General features: G+C 41.1%; 4 pseudogenes; all 4 read right to left on the bottom strand.

Moving 5' to 3' along the window:
- Positions 1-1651: 1651 nt before the first annotated feature.
- Positions 1652-2577, bottom strand: LOC149232584 (cytoplasmic tRNA 2-thiolation protein 1 pseudogene; annotated as a pseudogene).
- Positions 2578-3129: 552 nt separating this feature from the next.
- On the bottom strand, positions 3130-4026 carry LOC149232583 (hypersensitive-induced response protein 4 pseudogene; annotated as a pseudogene).
- Positions 4027-5800: 1774 nt separating this feature from the next.
- LOC149232582 (cytoplasmic tRNA 2-thiolation protein 1 pseudogene) lies at positions 5801-6841 on the bottom strand (annotated as a pseudogene).
- Positions 6842-7227: 386 nt separating this feature from the next.
- LOC149232581 (hypersensitive-induced response protein 4 pseudogene) lies at positions 7228-7798 on the bottom strand (annotated as a pseudogene).
- Positions 7799-19477: the final 11679 nt, after the last annotated feature.

Raw genomic sequence — 19477 nt, 5'->3', positions numbered from 1 at the left:
GTGCAAGTTGTTTTTTTCAGCTTTGCCTCTTGAAACCATCAGTCTTGCTTACCCCCTGCTGTTTTATGTCTCCCATCAGCTTGTTTTAATTGCTTTGGTTAAGGCTTGTTTTCCTTTGACTTCATTCGAGTGAGTCTTGTGTTTTAGACCTTGTGACCTAGCCCTTTGAAGTGTTTCAAACCGTTTGCCTCTGTTACTTGTCTATCCAAGGTTCATCCGCAACTGTCTTGTTGATTTTCTTGAGGCTTTTTGCTGCTTGTTTTCTTTCTGATTGATTTTTAGTGTTGATTATTGAATTGATTTCCCATATTGATTCGATTTCTTCACTACCAAGCATAGATCACAATTGTTTGGATCAATCAGGTTTACACTTGCTTGTTTGTCTTTTTAAATTAAAAAAAATAAAAAAATCAAGAGATTTCATTCATTTAGTATGTTAGCGCTTGAGATTTCACCTCAGGCTGAGAAAGGTAAACCTTCAAGGCAACATCAAACCATTCAGCCCCGTAGCTAGCCCTACGGGGCAGGAGAAGGCTCTCTCCGGTCAAATCTCGACAAATCTTCAATGGCGAGATGACCCACAAGGTAACACAGATATTAGGCTAGTAAACTGATAAAAGGAGGTTTTTAATAAAATAACAAGGTTTTTCTGGGCTGCATGGGCAAAATCACAGCTTGAACAGAGAATATAATGAACAACACAGATTATTCGACTGAGGCAAGGTAGGCAAGAAATTTAGCATCAAATCTAGTTTTTAAATGAGATGGCAAGACTGGTGAGGAGCTAACAAGGGCATAGGAGATGAATCCTTGTCAAACAGAAGAAAACATCGAACGTGAACAAACTTATAAGAGGAGCATATAATACTATGAATTCCTACCTAAACACTTCATTTGTTCAGCTAGAAATGATCATGAAATGAAATGAAACATAACGGTTTACATATGTAACAGAGGAAAAACTAATGTTAAATTGTCATACCACATGAATCTCAGCAAACAGAGCTTTGAAATTCCATTAAATTCTCTACCAAAAACTGTACAATGAAAGCTCTGTTCCAGCACTCAGCACTCAGAAAAAACTCTCTCCCCTCTCTTACAAATGAATTTTTAATACAATAATAAAATGCTGCTAAGGGAAAAACAAATCGATCCAACATCCCAGGTGCTGTTTCAACTGGAATTACAAAAATAGGAAAGAGCGTTTTCACCTATTCTAAAACAGAACTGTGTCCCTAAAAATCCTCTGATCATTGGCTAATTAAAAGATAAATGCTGGAGCGCAGATCTCCACAGGATCAAAATTGAAGTCTTAAATCGAGTCTCATTCTTTGGTTGTGTTACATTTGTCAATTTTAAACTAAAATCCTGTCCTTTCAGCTCATGGTGACAACTGTAATGAGCACGGTTGCATTCAAGGTTTAATTTAAATTTATATGCAAGAACGACCCAACAGGCAGAGCCACTCATCGAACTCCAACACGTCCAACGCATCAACAATAACTCACAATCCGCCTTCTAAGAGGCACATCTCCCATAAAATCTCCAAAGGATCAATCGCTGGCGGAAATCATGGAACGGAATCCTATCTATCTCAGGTTCCCCATGATCTGAAACTCATCATCTGTTTACATTGAAAGTGACTTTCTTGTTATAGAGCTGTGCAGAGGAGGGGCGCTACTCTATCTGTAGCAGGCATATCAATTTTTAAAGCATGGCATCCCCTAGTTCGATTAATTCCACGTTTTGGAAGGCCTCGGTTCAAACCATCTATTAAAACACATGCTTTGCACCATTTCTGGCTGGAAATATAACCACAACGCTCACATACACCTTGTTCTGGCATTTTTGCTGAAGAAGAAACGCGAAAATTCTCACCTGATCTAATTATGTCAAGGATTGCTCTTGGTCTGATTTGTTCTAAATCTTTAATAAAATCACGAGCAAAGCCTCGATATGCATTTGGTGAACAAATGCATTCGGTAGAGAAGTAATCAAGCTTCTTGAAATATGCATACATGACAATCTCCTTCTCATATGTATATTTAAAAGGCTTGCATCTTGGAATAGATCCATCTTCCCCTGTTGTTATCAATGTGCATCTACTTAGCCTGGCAATATCTCCACGAAGAATATTTAATAGTACAGTCTCTGCTATATCATCTGCATTGTGACCAGTTGCAATTTTATCTGCTCTTACCATTGCAGCCCCTCTATCTAAAGCCTGGCGACGAAAAACTCCACAAAATGTACATAATTATGTCGTTTAGTGATGCCTTCATCTATTGATAGCAAGAACAGATCTAGACCATAATTGTGTCGTTTATTCAACTCTGTCAAGACATGTGCTAGAATAGTGGAATCTTTACCACCAGAAGCTCCAATAGCAACACGTTCTCCTGGTCTGAAAAGGTGGTTCTCGATAATAACCTTGTGAATCTCTTCTTCAAAGGCAAAATAAAAGCATTCCCTGCATACCTGTTGTTGAGTCTTGGGTCTTCTCAGAGCAGCTCTCTTTTGTGCACATATGTCGCACTGATGTCCCATTTTCTTTGGCTTCTCCATGTTCTCCTCCATTTGTGGTGTGCAGAGCTCACAATTCCATCAACGGAAAATTGAAGCCTTTGTCGGAATGAATATCTTTGGTTTCACCGAGGCGATCTTACAAACTAGCCATTACCTTCACGCGTAAGTCTAAACAGCCCACAATTTTGCTAGGAAAACTATAGGAATTCGGGCCAACACATTTCAGGATTTTGGGCCAAGGTTTCGTGGTGAATCCATTTCTTTCGGAAATACGATCCACATAAATAGTGCAAGGGAATACATATGGGCCACATAGAGTGTAACAAAGAGCGAGCCTATGAGAGTATATACGAACCACAAGTTATGAATCTAACCACTGAATTATTTAGACAAAGCGATATGTAATCCACAGAGAAATGTATTCAGATCACTGTAATAGGCTGCGAGCTTTAGAAAATATCACAGTCAAACAAACATGAGCCTTAGAGAATACCAATTGGATACCCAAAATTTAGTCTAGTTCACCGAAAGAGAGGCTGCCAGATCAGAAATTCATCCAATAAAGGTCACATAGATATGCTGCGAAACACTTGCAAGTTGAAGTCATTGAGCTACATTGATCTCATTCATTGCCTTCTGTACTGAAAGATCCGGAACTATATCAACCACAAGTATCTGTTGTATGTTATTCCCATATGACCCTATTGCTTTTTCAAGCTCTTCTAACACAACTTTGGCAACATCGCCCTTTTGCTCAAATAATTCATCCAAATTCATCTTTGGAACATTTGCTCGAACCGCATCAAACACATAAGCTTGAATTTGTTCTTGAGGATTTTGCAGCTCAGAGAAGACATCGTCAGCATTCTGTTTCACAACACGATACTGGAGCAAAATAATTGCACAAACACATTGTCCTGAAATTTATCTGAAACCATATGACGAAGTTGCTGCCAGTTGAAGAGCTAAAGAACAAATTACATAATCTGAAAAGCAACATTTAATGATTTCTTCTTCAAAACAGGGTTTTGAAGAAGAATCAATCTCACATTAGACATACAGAACGAAGTCTAACATCGGCTCCACTTGTGATGGCAGCTGCCGCTCCGTGGAGGTGCCAAGAACCGCAGAACTTTGGGAGAGCAGACAGTGCCTCTACCCATTGGGCAATGGAGTCATCATTTGAACAAATCGACACAACTCTTGACTTAATTCTCAAACTGAAACTGAACTCAAACAATCTTAAGGCAAACTAAAACAATATGCTGCTCTTATCGCTGCTTATTTATTTACAAAACTACCCTACCTTGCTGTACAAACACTAGATCAGGTAATACTAAAATGCCAAATTAACCATTCAAGTAAACCTGAGAATGATGTAGCTCGAGAATGCTGCCACGAAGTCACAGATGCAGTTGCTGGCAGCCTTTCATGCACGTACTGACCCTGGTCACGTACAAGACAGCCTGATCTGTCAATCAGAGTGAAAAACACGTCCATGTATGCCGCAATAGGATCACGGAAGCCAGTCTCTGTTGGCTGCCCCAACTCTGAAATGCAAATTTCCAGCTGCACATTGTCAATGTATACATCTATAGGCAAGTCTGTTATTGCTTGTTGTGAAGGAGGAAGGATTTCCAAGAACTTTTTAGGGTCTTGGAAATCATAGGACTGAATTTTCTCATCTAACCATTGAATCTCATCTTCAATTCTTTCAACAATTAACTCACACAATTCAATTTTGAAAGACTTTGAAGATTTCAACAAATGAAGCCAGGCACTGTAAACATCTTCATCCAATTTAGTAGCTGCTAACGCCTTTCTTATTCCTTCTACAGCTTCACACAGGGCAGGGTCTGCCACATACCCTTCCATTGCATGAATGGATCAGCAAGCACTGGAATGTCTGGATCGAGTTGGAGTCGCCAGGTGAATGGTTCAGCCTGCATAAGTGTCTGACCGCTGTCCACCATCAGCATCAGATCTGCACCTTGATTGCATGTACTGGGACAAGACAATCAACAAGTTGAATGTTCTCCCCAGTATGGTCGCCAGTATGTTAGCGCTTGAGATTTCACCTCAGGCTGAGAAAGGTAAACCTTCAAGGCAACATCAAACCATTCAGCCCCGTAGCTAGCCCTACGGGGCAGGAGAAGGCTCTCTCCAGTCAAATCTCGGCAAATCTTCAATGGCGAGATGACCCACAAGGTAACACAGATATTAGGCTAGTAAACTGATAAAAGGAGGTTTTTAATAAAATAACGAGGTTTTTCTGGGCTGCATGGGCAAAATCACAGCTTGAACAGAGAATATAATGAACAACACAGATTATTCGACTGAGGCAAGGTAGGCAAGAAATTTAGCATCAAATCTAGTTTTTAAATGAGATGGCAAGACTGGTGAGGAGCTGACAAGGGCATAGGAGATGAATCCTTGTCAAACAGAAGAAAACATCGAACGTGAACAAACTTATAAGAGGAGCATATAATACTATGAATTCCTACCTAAACACTTCATTTGTTCAACTAGAAATGATCATGAAATGAAATGAAACATAACGGTTTACATATGTAACAGAGGAAAAACTAATGTTAAATTGTCATACCACATGAATCTCAGCAAACAGAGTTGTGCAATTCCATTAAATTCTCTGCCAAAAACTGTACAATGAAAGCTCTGTTCCAGCACTCAGCACTCAGAAAAAACTCTCTCCCCTCTCTTACAAATGAATTTTTAATACAATAATAAAATGCTGCTAAGGGAAAAACAAATCGATCCAACAGCCCAGGTGCTGTTTCAACTGCAATTACAAAAATAGGAAAGAGCGTTTTCACCTATTCTAAAACAGAACCATGTCCCTAAAAATCCTTTGATCATTGGCTAATTAAAAGATAAATGCTGGAGCGTAGATCTCCACAGGATCAAAACTGAAGTCTTAAATCGAGTCTCATTCTTTGGTTGTGTTACATTTGTCAATTTTAAACTAAAATCCTGTCCTTTCAGCTCATGGTGACAACTGTAATGAGCACGGTTGCATTCAAGGTTTAATTTAAATTTATATGCAAGAACGACCCAACAGGCAGAGCCACTCATCGAACTCCAACACGTCCAACGCATCAACAATAACTCACAATCCGCCTTCTAAGAGGCACATCTCCCACAAAATCTCCAAAGGATCAATCGCTGGCGGAAATCATGGAACGGAATCCTGTCTGTCTCAGGTTCCCCATGATCTAAACCTCATCATCTGTTTACATTGAAAGTTACTTTCTTGTTATAGAGCTGTGCAGAGGAGGGGCGCTACTCTATCTGTAGCAGGCATATCAATTTTTAAAGCACGACGTCCCCTAGTTCGATTAATTCCACGTTTTGGAAGGCCTCGGTTCAAACCATCTATTAAAACACATGCTTTGCACCATTTCTGGCTGGAAATATAACCACAGCACTCACATACACCTTGTTCTGGCATTTTTGCTGAAGAAGAAACGCGAAAATTCTCACCTGATCTAATTATGTCAAGGATTGCTCTTGGTCTGATTTGTTCTAAATCTTTAATAAAATCACGAGCAAAGCCTCGATATGCATTTGGTGAACAAATGCATTCGGTAGAGAAGTAATCAAGCTTCTTGAAATATGCATACATGACGATCTCCTTCTCATATGTATATTTAAAAGGCTTGCATCTTGGAATAGATCCATCTTCCCCTGTTGTTATCAATGTGCATCTACTTAGCCTGGCAATATCTCCATGAAGAATATTTAATAGTACAGTCTCTGCTATATCATCTGCATTGTGACCAGTTGCAATTTTATCTGCTCTTACCATTGCAGCCCCTCTATCTAAAGCCTGGCGACGAAAAACTCCACAAAATGTACATAATTATGTCGTTTAGTGATGCCTTCATCTATTGATAGCAAGAACAGATCTAGACCATAATTGTGTCGTTTATTCAACTCTGTCAAGACATGTGCTAGAACAGTGGAGTCTTTACCACCAGAAGCTCCAATAGCAACACGTTCTCCTGGTCTGAAAAGGTGGTTCTCGATAATAACCTTGTGAATCTCTTCTTCAAAGGCAAAATAAAAGCATTCCCTGCATACCTGTTGTTGAGTCTTGGGTCTTCTCAGAGCAGCTCTCTTTTGTGCACATATGTCGCACTGGCGTCCCATTTTCTTTGGCTTCTCCATGTTCTGCTCCATTTGTGGTGTGCAGAGCTCACAATTCCATCAACGGCAAATTGAAGCCTTTGTCGGAATGAATATCTTTGGTTTCACCGAGACGATCTTACAAACTAGCCATTACCTTCACGCGTAAGTCTAAACAGCCCACATTTTTGCTAGGAAAACTATAGGAATTCGGGCCAGCACATTTCAGGATTTTGGGCCAAGGTTTCGTGGTGAATCCATTTCTTTCGGAAATACGATCCACATAAATAGTGCAAGGGAATACATATGGGCCACATAGAGTGTAACAAAGAGCGAGCCTATGAGAGTATATACGAGCCACAAGTTATGAATCTAACCACTGAATTATTTAGACAAAGCGATATGTAATCCACAGAGAAATGTATTCAGATCACTATAATAGGCTGCGAGCTTTAGAAAATATCACAGTCAAACAAACATGAGCCTTAGAGAATACCAATTGGATACCCAAAATTTAGTCTAGTTCACCGAAAGAGAGGCTGCCAGATCAGAAATTCATCCAATAAAGGTCACATAGATATGCTGCGAAACACTTGCAAGTTGAAGTCGTTGAGCTGCATTGATCTCATTCATTGCCTTCTGTACTGAAAGATCCGGAACTATATCAACCACAAGTATCTGTTGTATGTTATTCCCATATGACCCTATTGCTTTTTCAAGCTCTTCTAACACAACTTTGGCAACATCGCCCTTTTGCTCAAATAATTCATCCAAATTCATCTTTGGAACATTTGCTCGAACCGCATCAAACACATAAGCTTGAATTTGTTCTTGAGGATTTTGCAGCTCAGAGAAGACATCGTCAGCATTCTGTTTCACAACACGATACTGGATGGAGCAAAATAATTGCACAAACACATTGTCCTGAAATTTATCTGAAACCATATGACGAAGTCGCTGCCAGTTGAAGAGCTGAAGAACAAATTACATAATCTGAAAAGCAACATTTAATGATTTCTTCTTCAAAACAGGGTTTTGAAGAAGAATCAATCTCACATTAGACATACAGAACGGAGTCTAACATAGTATACGAAAGTGAAAGTACGTTTGCATTACGCATTTCCATGTATGAAAAATTGGGAAGCGAACTTTAAATATTTCATTAGTAGTATCGATGCATTGTAGGATTAGTGTGTTGATGCATTGTGTTTCTTAGCGCTTGCATTCGCTTGTCTTTGTTTTGTCATTTCTTGGGAATGAACTCTCTACCTTTCTTTAGGTAGGTATTCATCGAAACGATTGATGCTTTACTCATTCTAGTTTCATCCTATGGATTTTTGACATACATACGATAGGGCCTAAAAACCAAAACCTAATTCAAGATCAACTCGAAAATCAACTAAATGAACTTAACAACACATTGGAACTTAACGCACATTATTTAGAGGTCTAGGCTAGAAATGTGCTTCGGCGTCATTAAACCTAGTCACTATTGTTTTCGCTTAAGGTTGGGTGATTCCTCCTTTTGTGACTCAATAATTTCTAGTACGGACTCATGCTCCCTGTACCGTCGAGTATATATCGGGAGACCCCACTAGGTTATCATCCTACATCCATAGGAAGCCATGTCTGCTGCCTTACGAACAATAACGCATCAAACACAACATTCAGGAAGATTGAATGCCATACGGAAAGTCCTTGGTCATTTCTCTTTCATTTGATCACCAAGGTGTATATGCAGTTTTACGGTTTGTCTGGTAAACCTTTTGCCTATTTCTCTAGAGTAGTCACTTTTGTTCCTTTTCGACTTCCTAAAAGAAAAGGATCATCTGAGCACTTGTCCTTTTAGGCTCATTAAATTTTTGAAGGCGACTAGAGTCATCTTTTGTCTTTTTCTTGACTCTTTAAAAATGAAAAGGTCACATTTTGTTCCTGTGTCATAAAATTCATTCGACCACGTTCACATTTTCCTTGTTAAATCTTGACTGCGTTTCAGTTTGCATAGGATTGTTTTCCCTGCTCATTTATCTTTTCCTAGGACTTTTGAGTTAAATCATCCTGGCAGAATCACTGATCGCGTCTCCCATACCAAGTGACCAAGGCTTTGCATCTTCTACCTCTTTTGAGATACTGGCTGTTAGTGATACCATTCCTATTGTTCCAAGTATTCAACCGCTTAACTCTCGTGCCCCAGAAGAAGAGTTGTACAATATCAATTGGAACCCTATTTGGGAACCTTTTCAAGAGGAATTCCTTGTTACTCCTTCTGGTATTTCAGTCCCTATGTCTTCTTCCGACATGGATGAGACGAACCCGGTCTCTGGTGAAGAAACCTTTATGGCAAGTGGCGAAATCCTTATACCTACGGAAACTTCACCCTTTTGTGTTACCCCTCTTGGCATCACATTGCCTTTATGCTACCATGCTTTGGCTGATATCATGAGTTCCACGTCTCCCCCTATGAGTTCTATGTGGTCTCGTACTGTAGCTCCGACCTCAGAACCTTTAATACCCCAGATTCACAATGTGACTGTCACATCTGTCCCGACTATACCTACTGTTTGTGTGGCTTCTTCAGCTCTTGCTGTTAGTGCCATCACTGTATCCTCAGTGGTGACAACTGTTGCCGAACCTTCAGTCGGTCCTACTAGTGGTGGTCCTTCAGGATCGGCATTTTGAGTTGTTAATCCCACCAATAGTGTTCCACCTTCTTCCGGTTCCATTCAGGAAGGGTGGATGTATGACCAGTACATGCATGCTTTTCAGAATCCTTATCTGCAGAATCCATTTCATTATTACGATTGTTGAGGAGCTCATATTTATCACCCTCGATCCATCCCATCTAAGCCTACAGTTGAGGTTTTATTTATGTTATCTATTACTTGGGGCCGTACTGGTTATCATGGTGGCCAAGCACAGCCTTCGGCTTTTCAAGGTCCACCCTACCAAGGTCCGCCATGTTACGGGCAGTCGTATAAAGGGCAACTTGCTAGCCCAAAAGGATAACCCTTACAAGGACAAGCTTCAACCTTCATCGCTTCCTCTTTTACTTACTTTGGGTAGCCTTCTGGTCAACTCGGTTAGCCTTACATCCAACAAGGCCAATCTGGTGCCCTGCAAGGTCACCCCTCTGGACAAGTAGGTCAGCCACAAATCCAGCAAGGCTAGCCTACTGTCCTGCTTGGTCAACCCTCTGGACAAGTAGGCCAACCTCAAATTCAATAAGGCCAACCTACTATTTAGCTAGCTCAATCCTCTGGTCAATCAGGCCAGCCTTTGGTTCCACAAGATCAACCCATTACCCAGCAAGCTCAACCTTCTGAACAAACGGGTCAACCTTAGTCTCAACCAGGTCAACCTTCTAGCCAAATGGGTCAGCCTTAGTTTCCACAAGGACATCCGTCTAGTCCTGTTCAACTGGGCACTCAAATTCTCATTATTTCTCAAGCTCCACCCGATTTCCAGACCCAGTCTGGACTCCAGACCCAACCTAGTCTCCAAACTCAAGTTGGCTTTCAAACCCAACCTATTTATCAAGTATAGCCTAGACCCTAGGCACAGTTTGGAGCTCAGTCACAATATGGTATTTAAAATCTTCAGCATCCCCAAGGGCAACCTCAAACTGCCCCGTATCAAAATTATCAATAGCCACAGGTTAATCCTTATCAGAATTTTTAGCAGTCGTATGCTGCTCTTGTTGGTCAGGTTGGTAATCAATGGGCTGCTGGTGGTCAAAACCTGGGTCAACCATTTGGTTATACTTATAATCCCTATGGACAAAACCCTTACGGACAAAACCCTTATGGGCAAAATCTGTCTGGGCAAAATCAATGGGGGCAACCAGGAGCTGGATGGAACTCTAATGCCATTTCTTATCCACGGCCTCAGATGTCCTTCAATCCTCAATTACCTTTCTTGGCGACTTTGGAACTGCCTGATGTGTCTAAGCTGACAAATGATCCCATTATTTATAATCCATATTGGCCACTGGTTCTGACTAAGATTCCCGGTGATTGTCCCAAATTTGACGGTAAATCTGGAGAATATCCTCAAGATCATGTCATGACCTATCACCTATGGTGTTCATCTAATTCATGGCTTGACGATTCTATCCAGATGCGTCTATTCCAACGTACTCTCACTGGCTCTGCCGCGAAAGGGTATATTGAGCTAGATCATGGAACTTTCCAGGACTTTAACTTGCTTGCTATGACATTTCTAACTCATTTTCAGTTGTCGATTCATTATGAAATGGGCACACACCTCCTAACATCTTTGAAACAGGACATGGCCATGCATATCTTTGATCATATTCATGAATGGAGGAAGCATCGTCGTCTGATTAAGTTCTAGATCGCTGATTAGCTTCTGACTAACTAGTTTACAACCTCGTTCATCAGTCCGATAGCCTAGGATATTGCTATGGAGCCATGTGTTACTAAAGAGTAGGATATCGCGCGTGCTCAGTATCTTGACTTGGTTTATTCCCAGTCTGCTATGCTATATGACTATTTGCCTGATGCTCTACGACCCGAAACTTCCAAAGCTCCATCAATGCCATTTGTTGATGGTGTCATTGGTTCCGTTAGTTCATCCTCCAAAAAGTCTTCCATGAACCTTGTAAAGCAAAAGTCTAGTACACCAACTGAAAATGCTTCTCAGGCCCCATCCCATCCTAGTAAAACTTCTAAAGTTAATACCGTCCAGCCCACCGTGATAGATAAAACTTCGAAAGGTAAGAAAAAGGGTAAGGGGAAGAATAAAGCTGATCAGCCAAAGTAGGATCCTCTTAAGCCTCCGGCCAAGGAAGGTGCCAAGTGCAAACCTAAGCACCCTTGTCTCATTCGCGACGAGGATCACTATACTAAAGATTGTCCTAGATGGTCTTAGGTTAGTCATTTGCTTAAAGGTGCCCCTGGGACTCCTGTTGTGCTCAAAGAGCCTTTTCCCTCACAACAGACTCAAATGGTGGCTGACCAACCTCAATCTTCTTCCACTTTTGGCTCTCAAGTCTTTATGGCTGGGACAATTCCCATCCATATCAGTACTCAGTCAAAAGAATATCCTCCACCCACCAGGAAGGAAACTGAAATCCCCTCCAGTATTCCTTCGTCCAGTATTGGTCCCCTCCATATTGAGTGACCTAGTACTGAGTCATTCATTTGACCTCCTCCCAAGGGAGTGCTCTAAAAGTCTTCTTACAACCCTAACACTCATGACACACAGCACTATAGTATTGTTGAGGACCTGGCCCAAGCCCCTTCAGCTATGTCTATGTTGGAAGTCCTCTAGAGCTATCCCTCCCAAAGGAAGTCTCTGCTATCAGCCATTGGTGGCATTGACCCAGTCGATTCGGATCTGATCACTTTTGATCTTGATAATCATGTATTGAGATTGCCTCATCAGATTGCTTTCCTCATTCAAGTCATCATTAACTCTAAGAATATTCATCGCACCGTTATTGATGAGGGTGCCTCCACTTGCATCATGTTTGTTGCTTGTTGGAAGGCTATTGGTTCCCCAACGTTGAGTCAGTCTCTGAATACCTTGGAAGCCTTCGATGGAAGAGATTCCTATCCTTTTGGTATCCTCCTGCATTTGTCTATTACTCTGGAAGGGAAGACAGTTGAAGTTGAGGTCGAAGTTGTCGATGAAAATTTGACTTACAACCTTCTCTTAGGTCGAAGTTGGACATATGCCATGCGAGCTGTGGCTTGATCTTTATTTCGTGTCCTCTATTTTCCCCATCAAGGGAAAATCATCATGGTTGACCAATTGTCCTTCTTCGCTTCTTATTCTTCCGATGGCAACATGCCTTTTGTGGAGCATACCTCTATTCCGTATGAGAGTGTGGGTGCCAGAATTTTTACAGATCTTGCCCTTATGGGTGTTTTTTCGCTCCCACATCCCAACGTCGCTCCCATAAATATGATTTATATCTATTCTAATCCTTGGGTCCTCCCTCCCGTCGATCAGGTAGAATCCTGGGGCGATGTCATGGCATTGATTCCTACTAAGCTCAACTATGTCGAAATTGTTTCTACATCGGCTTCATCTTCTGAAACTGCTCCTTTGAGCAGGGTTCTTAACACATATGTACAATACCCTTGGCTTGGAGATAACACTTCTTCAAATCCATTCCAAGAAATTTTTCCTTCTGATGAAGCGATTATCGAGACTATGTCTTTTGAGGAGCCTCCTTGGTTTGAACATCACCATCGTTCCTCGTTTCTCCCTAGCCACGAGGCCATGACTACTTGTCTTGAGCAGTTTGGTCCTTGTGTCCCCTCCTAACCCCTTCAGACACCTATTCAAGTCCATGAATTTTTCTCTGAAGGAAAAATGGGGAATATTACACAAGAGATACCTATCGACATCTCTGTCAAACCAGCGATTGTCGAGAATATACACAATGGAGTAACCTATACTCTCGAGGAGATTCAACTTTACACTAACCTTTTCATAGAATTTCGCAACGTTTTTTATTGGTCATATGAATGGATGCCCAGAATTGATCCTAGTATCGTGGTGCATGAGATCATTATGTATCCTGGTGCTAAACCTATTCGACAGCCTTTACGCCCCGTGCACCCACGAAAGGCTGCAGCTATTAAAGGTGAAGTTGAAAAACTTCTTAAAGCTGGGTTTATTTACCCTATCCCACTCACTGATTGGGTCTCTAATATTGTCCCTGTGACCAAGAAGTAGGGCACTATTAGGGTTTGTGTCGACTACCATGACATTGAACGTGCCTGTCCCAAAGATAATTATCCTATGCCTTTCATTGACCTGCTCATTGACGATTGTGCTGGGAGTGAAATTTATTCGTTTATGGACGACTTTTCTGGTTACAACCAGATCAATATATCGCCTACGAATCAACACAAAACCACCTTCATCTGCTCGTGGGGTACCTTTGCCTATAAGAAGCTCCCTTTCGGTCTCAAAAATTCCAGTGCTACCTTCCAACGCACAATGTCCTATGCGTTTCATGACATTTGTCACATTCTGTAGCCTTACTTGGATGACCATCCAACTCATTCAGCAAAGTGCCACGACCAACCAAATCACCTCTGCGAAATTTTTCTTCGCTTTCGACACTACCTTATCCGTCTTAATCTGCATAAAAGTGTCTTCTACGTCGAATCCAGTAGACTTCTTGGGTTTGTCATCTCCAAAGAGGGCATCCGTTTAGATCCCCTCAAGGTTGAAGCCATTCTGAATCTCCCTCCTCCTGCTTCTTTGCAATAGTTGTAGAGTTTGCAGGGTAAAGCAAATTTTTTACGTCGTTTTATTCCGAACTACGCTGAAATTGCTAAAGGCTATATGCGGTTATTGAAGCGTGACACCTCCTTTGTTTGGGATGCCACTGCGCAAGAGTCATTCAAGCAACTCAAGGCACTTCTTGTCTTTGTTCCTTTATTGCGTCCCCCTAATTATCATTGCGACTATAATCTTTATCTGGCCGCTGCCAATAGCACAATTGGCATGGTCTTGGTTCAAGATGATGATGATGGTACCGAACATGTTGTCTATTATATCAGTCGCAATTTACTGGACACGGAAAGTCGATATGAATATGTTGAGAAGCTCACTTTGGCAGCTTTTCGTGCTGTCCAATGATTCCGTCACTATATTTTGTTGCGCTCGACCATGGTGATTTTTGATTGCAACCCGATGACGTACATCTTGTCGCGTTAGTTGCTGGGGGGCAAATACTCAAAATGGATTGTTATCCTTCAAGAGTTTGATTTGGAGTTTACTACAGCCAAGTCTAAGAAATCCCTTGTCTTTGTTGAATTGTTGTGCTCGTTACCATCCGCTACCGCACCCTCTCGGTTAGAGGATCGCATTCTGGATGATACTCTTTTCTTGATCAACACCCTTGATCCCTGGTAAGAGGATATTATTGTCTACCTACAGACATCCTCCTTTCATCCTAATTTGTCCAAGGATGCTCAGCGACGTATTCACCATCATTCTCAGACTTATCACATTATCAACGACACCCTATACCGTCTCGGCATTGATTCTATTTTGCACCATTGTTTGATGTTCGAGGAAGCCGAATGAGTCTTGAATGACTGCCATTCTAGCGCCTATGGAGGTCATATGCCTGGTTATGCTATTGCCCAAAAGATCCTCCGCGCTAGTTATTTTTGACCATCTATTTTTAAGGAGTGCATTCTTGCCATCCATTCTTGTCATGCATGCCAAATCTACGAATGGAAGATGTGTCCACCTCCCTCTCCTTTACAACCTGTCATTACCATCGATCCTTTTTCCAAATGGAGCATAGATTTTTTGACCTGTAACCTTTGCTCGACCGGGGGAATGAGTATATCATTGTTTCCGTTGATTATTTTATGAAATGGGTTGAGGCGATGCCTACATTATCTAATGATGGTAAGACAACGGCTCAGTTTTTATTCAATCATGTAATTTCTCGATTCGGAGTCCCACAGGATATTGTCACTGATCATGGTTCTCGTTTCTGTGGTCATATGATGACTAAGTTAACAACCAAGCTAGGCTTGCGTCATGATAGTTCAATACCATATTATCCTCAGGCCAATGGCCAAGTAGAAGTCGTCAACAAGGTGTTGGTCACGATGCTCTAGCGAACAATTAGCATGCACAAGTATAACGACATTTGATGTTGTTTTCTGCCTTATGGGCCTACCATACATCCGTGAAGGATGCCATCGGATTCACCCCGTTTCAGCTTGTTTACGGTCTGGAGGCTACCCTTCTGATTGAATGTGAGATCTCTTCTCTGAAATTAGCTGTCGAATTGCTCCCAAATACTACCCCAGTAGAGGAATGTCTTCTTTACCTAGAGTGGCTAGATGAGACCTGTCGACTAGCCTCTTTAGTCATTGAAGCATAGAAGAAGAGAGTCAAAACACACTTCGATCAAACTGTTACTGCTCGTTCTTTCATTGAGGGAGACTTAGTCCTGCTCTACGATCAAGTGAATGATAAGCTGGGGGTAGGCAAATTCGAGGCTATGTGGCATAGGCCTTATATTGTGAAATGCATTTTGCAAAAAGGGGCCTATGAGCTGATTGAATATGAAGGGAACCCTCTAGATAAGCCCTGGAATGGGATTTATCTCAAAAAATATTATGCATGAACTTCATGCATCTGCAGTGTACATACGTGTGTTTTTAGTGTGTGTGCATGTGTGGCTTGGTGTGTAGGCGTTATCGCTGCTTATTGTGTCATTTTACTTCTTGTGTAGATATCTGGTGCACCTTACATTGGTTTCGCTGATGGTTCCTGTCACAGTACCTGAAATCTTTCCTTCGCGGCATGGGTGATCTACGATCCTCATGGTGAGTTAATAGACCTTCAACGTGTTTGTCTAGGTTGTACCACAAACAATGTCGCTGAATATAGTGCTGTCATTGAACTATTGACCGAGGCTATTAACCTCGATATTCATGCGTTGGTTGTGAATCTGGATTCTCAACTTGTTGTTCTCCAACTTAACGGGCATTATTCCATCAGAAACCCTCAAATTTTAAGGTTGTATTTGTGTGTTAGATTATTGGAAAGAAATTTTGATTTTATCACATATCAACACATTCCAAGAAGATTAAACACATTAACTGATGCATTGGAAAATCATGTATTAGACAGACATTTACGCAATTTATAATCAAACATTGTATGCAAGCATTCAGACACAGTAATAAACCATAGATAGTATATATATATATATATATATATATATATATATATATATATATATATATATATAGATATATAGATATATATATATATCTATATATATATCTATATATATATATATATATATATATCTATATATATATATATATATATATATATATATATATATATATATATATATATATATATATATATATATATATATATATATATATATATATCATGTGGTGCACCGAGGCACTCAAAAATAGTGTGTATGTCAAAAAATAGAGTATGTGTTCGTGATACATTTGAGACACATGTCTCTCGAAAATAGCAGAAAAAGAAGCCTAGGCGTCTACTGTGGTGGGTTCTGCTCCCTATACTAGACCACCGCCCACATTACTCATCTCAAGAGTCTGTGGATCCTAGGTGATACGCCAGTAGTGTGTCTCTGGTACTATCACGGGACCTCCTTGAACCCCCTGTAATCCGGGATCCCCTCAGTTAGGCCCTCGAGGTTCTGGGAAATCTCCTCCTCTACATCACTGCCTGGGTGTGGTAGAGCCAGCTCTCCGTTGTCCTCCCTCCATGCTATAGGAGCAAGACCTGCAGGCCTCTCAGGTCCCACATCTGCAAATGAAATGAACTTGATGATTAAGACATATACATTTAAAAGTCCAAAAACATTATAAAAAAGAAAAACATGTAAACAGTGTGGTGGTTCACCAAGTGTGTTACCTCTCTCATCCCATTGCTCGCTGGGTGGTAGTAGCATGTCAGGATCTCCTCAGAAGTCTGTGCCCGCATAGGGCCAATCCTCAACAATAACCATCTGCTGATCCAGCCACTCCCAGAAGAGTACTCCCCATGAGACTGGCCGGCCGCCACCTCCTCGTGGCATCACATGTGCCCATCTGGTGATGCGAGTCTCTCATGGTCTTGGCATGTAAAGGTCCATGTCCTGCAACTGAAGTGATGGTACTCACTCTAGCATGAGGAGTATCAGGACGTACCCATATCCAAACTGTTTGGTCTCTCTATATTGGCATTTGGTCAGTTGTGTCTTCATGTCAAAAGACACTGCCTCAACCCGTTCATACATGGTCGGGTTAAGGCAATCTAAAGCCAACCGCAGTTGGGTCTTAGTTGCCTCGTGTTGTGCCTGAGAGCCTGCTGCTCTCGTAATCATGAACAGTAAGACACGAAGTGTCAAATCCTCCATGGTTGGGATTTGTAGTTTCCCACTAGTGGCTAACTTGTGTGCCCCCGGGCCCGCTCATGCAATCAGCATGTCGAGATTCTCTCCAGAAACCAAGATACCCTCCATGCAAGGATTCTCACCTCAACAAGATAAGCCTGTCAGGAAATATATGTCGATCACATCAAACTCAATCTCCTGACCCTGAATAACAAACATTCCCTCCATCAAGTTCAACATGCGAATCAAGAACTCGAGCAAGTCTAGCTGTGCCCGAAGGAGCAGTTTGAGGAAAAAGTTTAGTAGCCCACAGTTTCGCAGGGCTCTTCTGCAATGAGGATCATTGAGTGCTCTTTCATCATCAACGTCATGAGTTCACTCTTGCCACACGTACACCATTATCACACCCTGCATAAACCAATAACATCAATTAGAATTGTTTTGACCATTCAAAATGCTGCCACAATGAAAAATTCATATTTTAGGGTGCCATCACTGCTGTTTTTAAAACAACAGCGATGGCTCGATTTCATAGTTCATTTTTTGTCAGATCATTGCGGCAGTACACTTGTTTCCCGGGACAATGCCGATTGTGGTGGGTGTAAAATCCTCGGTCGTCGCTAACCCGTGAGGGATTTTCGCGACGATCGAGGCATGGTTGTGAAATAAAAAATTCACCAAAAACCACCTAAAATGCATGAAATTCGACTTCAAAATGATCAAAATGCAGAGAAATGATTGATGTACTTACTTGGTGAAAGTATCGTGTGAAATGGTCGACCACAGGTGACAGAATTGAGTTCCAAAAATCGCACAGGTATGTAGTTGAAAAGTTACCAAAGATTAAAAGCTCAAAACACAATGTAAAAATGATTTACCATAGGCCTTTATATAGATATTTTTCAAAATTTTAGGGTTTTAAACTATAGGGCTTGGGTTTTTGCAACATGTTTTGGGTTTTACCTATGTTTTTAGGGTTTTTGACCTAGCTTTTCAAATTTATAGTGCATTTTTGTCGAATGGATCTTATACTTTGTTTCTCTATGCAAAAACAATGACGATGGATACATTTAATGATTGATACATGCTTGGTCAATATTGTGAAATTTTCTACAAGTCTTCTTCAATCTCTTTTCCAACTTATAAAGGACGAAAAGATTGCCGAGTTTTCCTTTTTTACTCATTAAACAGAATAAAAAGGCAGTCCACTTTCAGCTCTTTTTTGATTGTATAAATACGAAAAGATGTCCTTTCAAGTTCGATTTTGGTTATGAAACATCGTGTCTCTGATCACTTTTTTTCCTTTTTCGGATCGGGAACACTAATTACAAAAAGTACTCCTTGACCGTAACGGTTAAGTGGTTCTCTCGAGTATTGTTTTCTACTTTTTCGGGCTTGAGGGACACAAATTTATGAAAAAGGATCCCCTTGGAGTTTTCTTTTCCGTGTCTTTTTCAAACTCTCTAAAAATGAAAAAGACTCCAAGTTTTACCTATGTCAGACTCGTTAAACTCTAACGACATTGGACTCGTCACCATGATGAGACTCGAGCTTCTCCTCCCTAGGGATAGTTAAACTATCACTAGGTTGGATTCATATGAAGGTCAAGCTTATATCACAAGAATATGTTATCCCCTTCAAGCTTGTTTTTCAAAAATAATTGGGGTACTCACTAGCAATGGTGGGGGGAAATTTGGAAGTCGTCATTGGTTTCCTACGGCAGTTAGTCACTCTTGGACATCGACACTTTTGCTTCTCGTCAGGTTGGGATATCCTTACATCGTCATTGGCCTTCTGGGGTTTTGGGTTGCCATTTTTCCTCATTCCATCTGATCCATGTTGCCTCCATCAAACTTCAGATCCCATGGTACCAAAATGCTGCCGCATTCTGGAGTCGTGTCGCTAATATGTTCAAGAGTATAATCCTTC

This window comes from Pinus tabuliformis, chromosome J (assembly GCF_031772625.1).
Source record: "Pinus tabuliformis cultivar Carrire ecotype Pingquan chromosome J, CPIR1, whole genome shotgun sequence".
NCBI lineage: Eukaryota > Viridiplantae > Streptophyta > Pinopsida > Pinales > Pinaceae > Pinus > Pinus tabuliformis.
The sequence above is the reverse complement of the archived record's forward strand: the minus strand, read 5'-3'. Positions and strand labels throughout refer to the sequence as shown.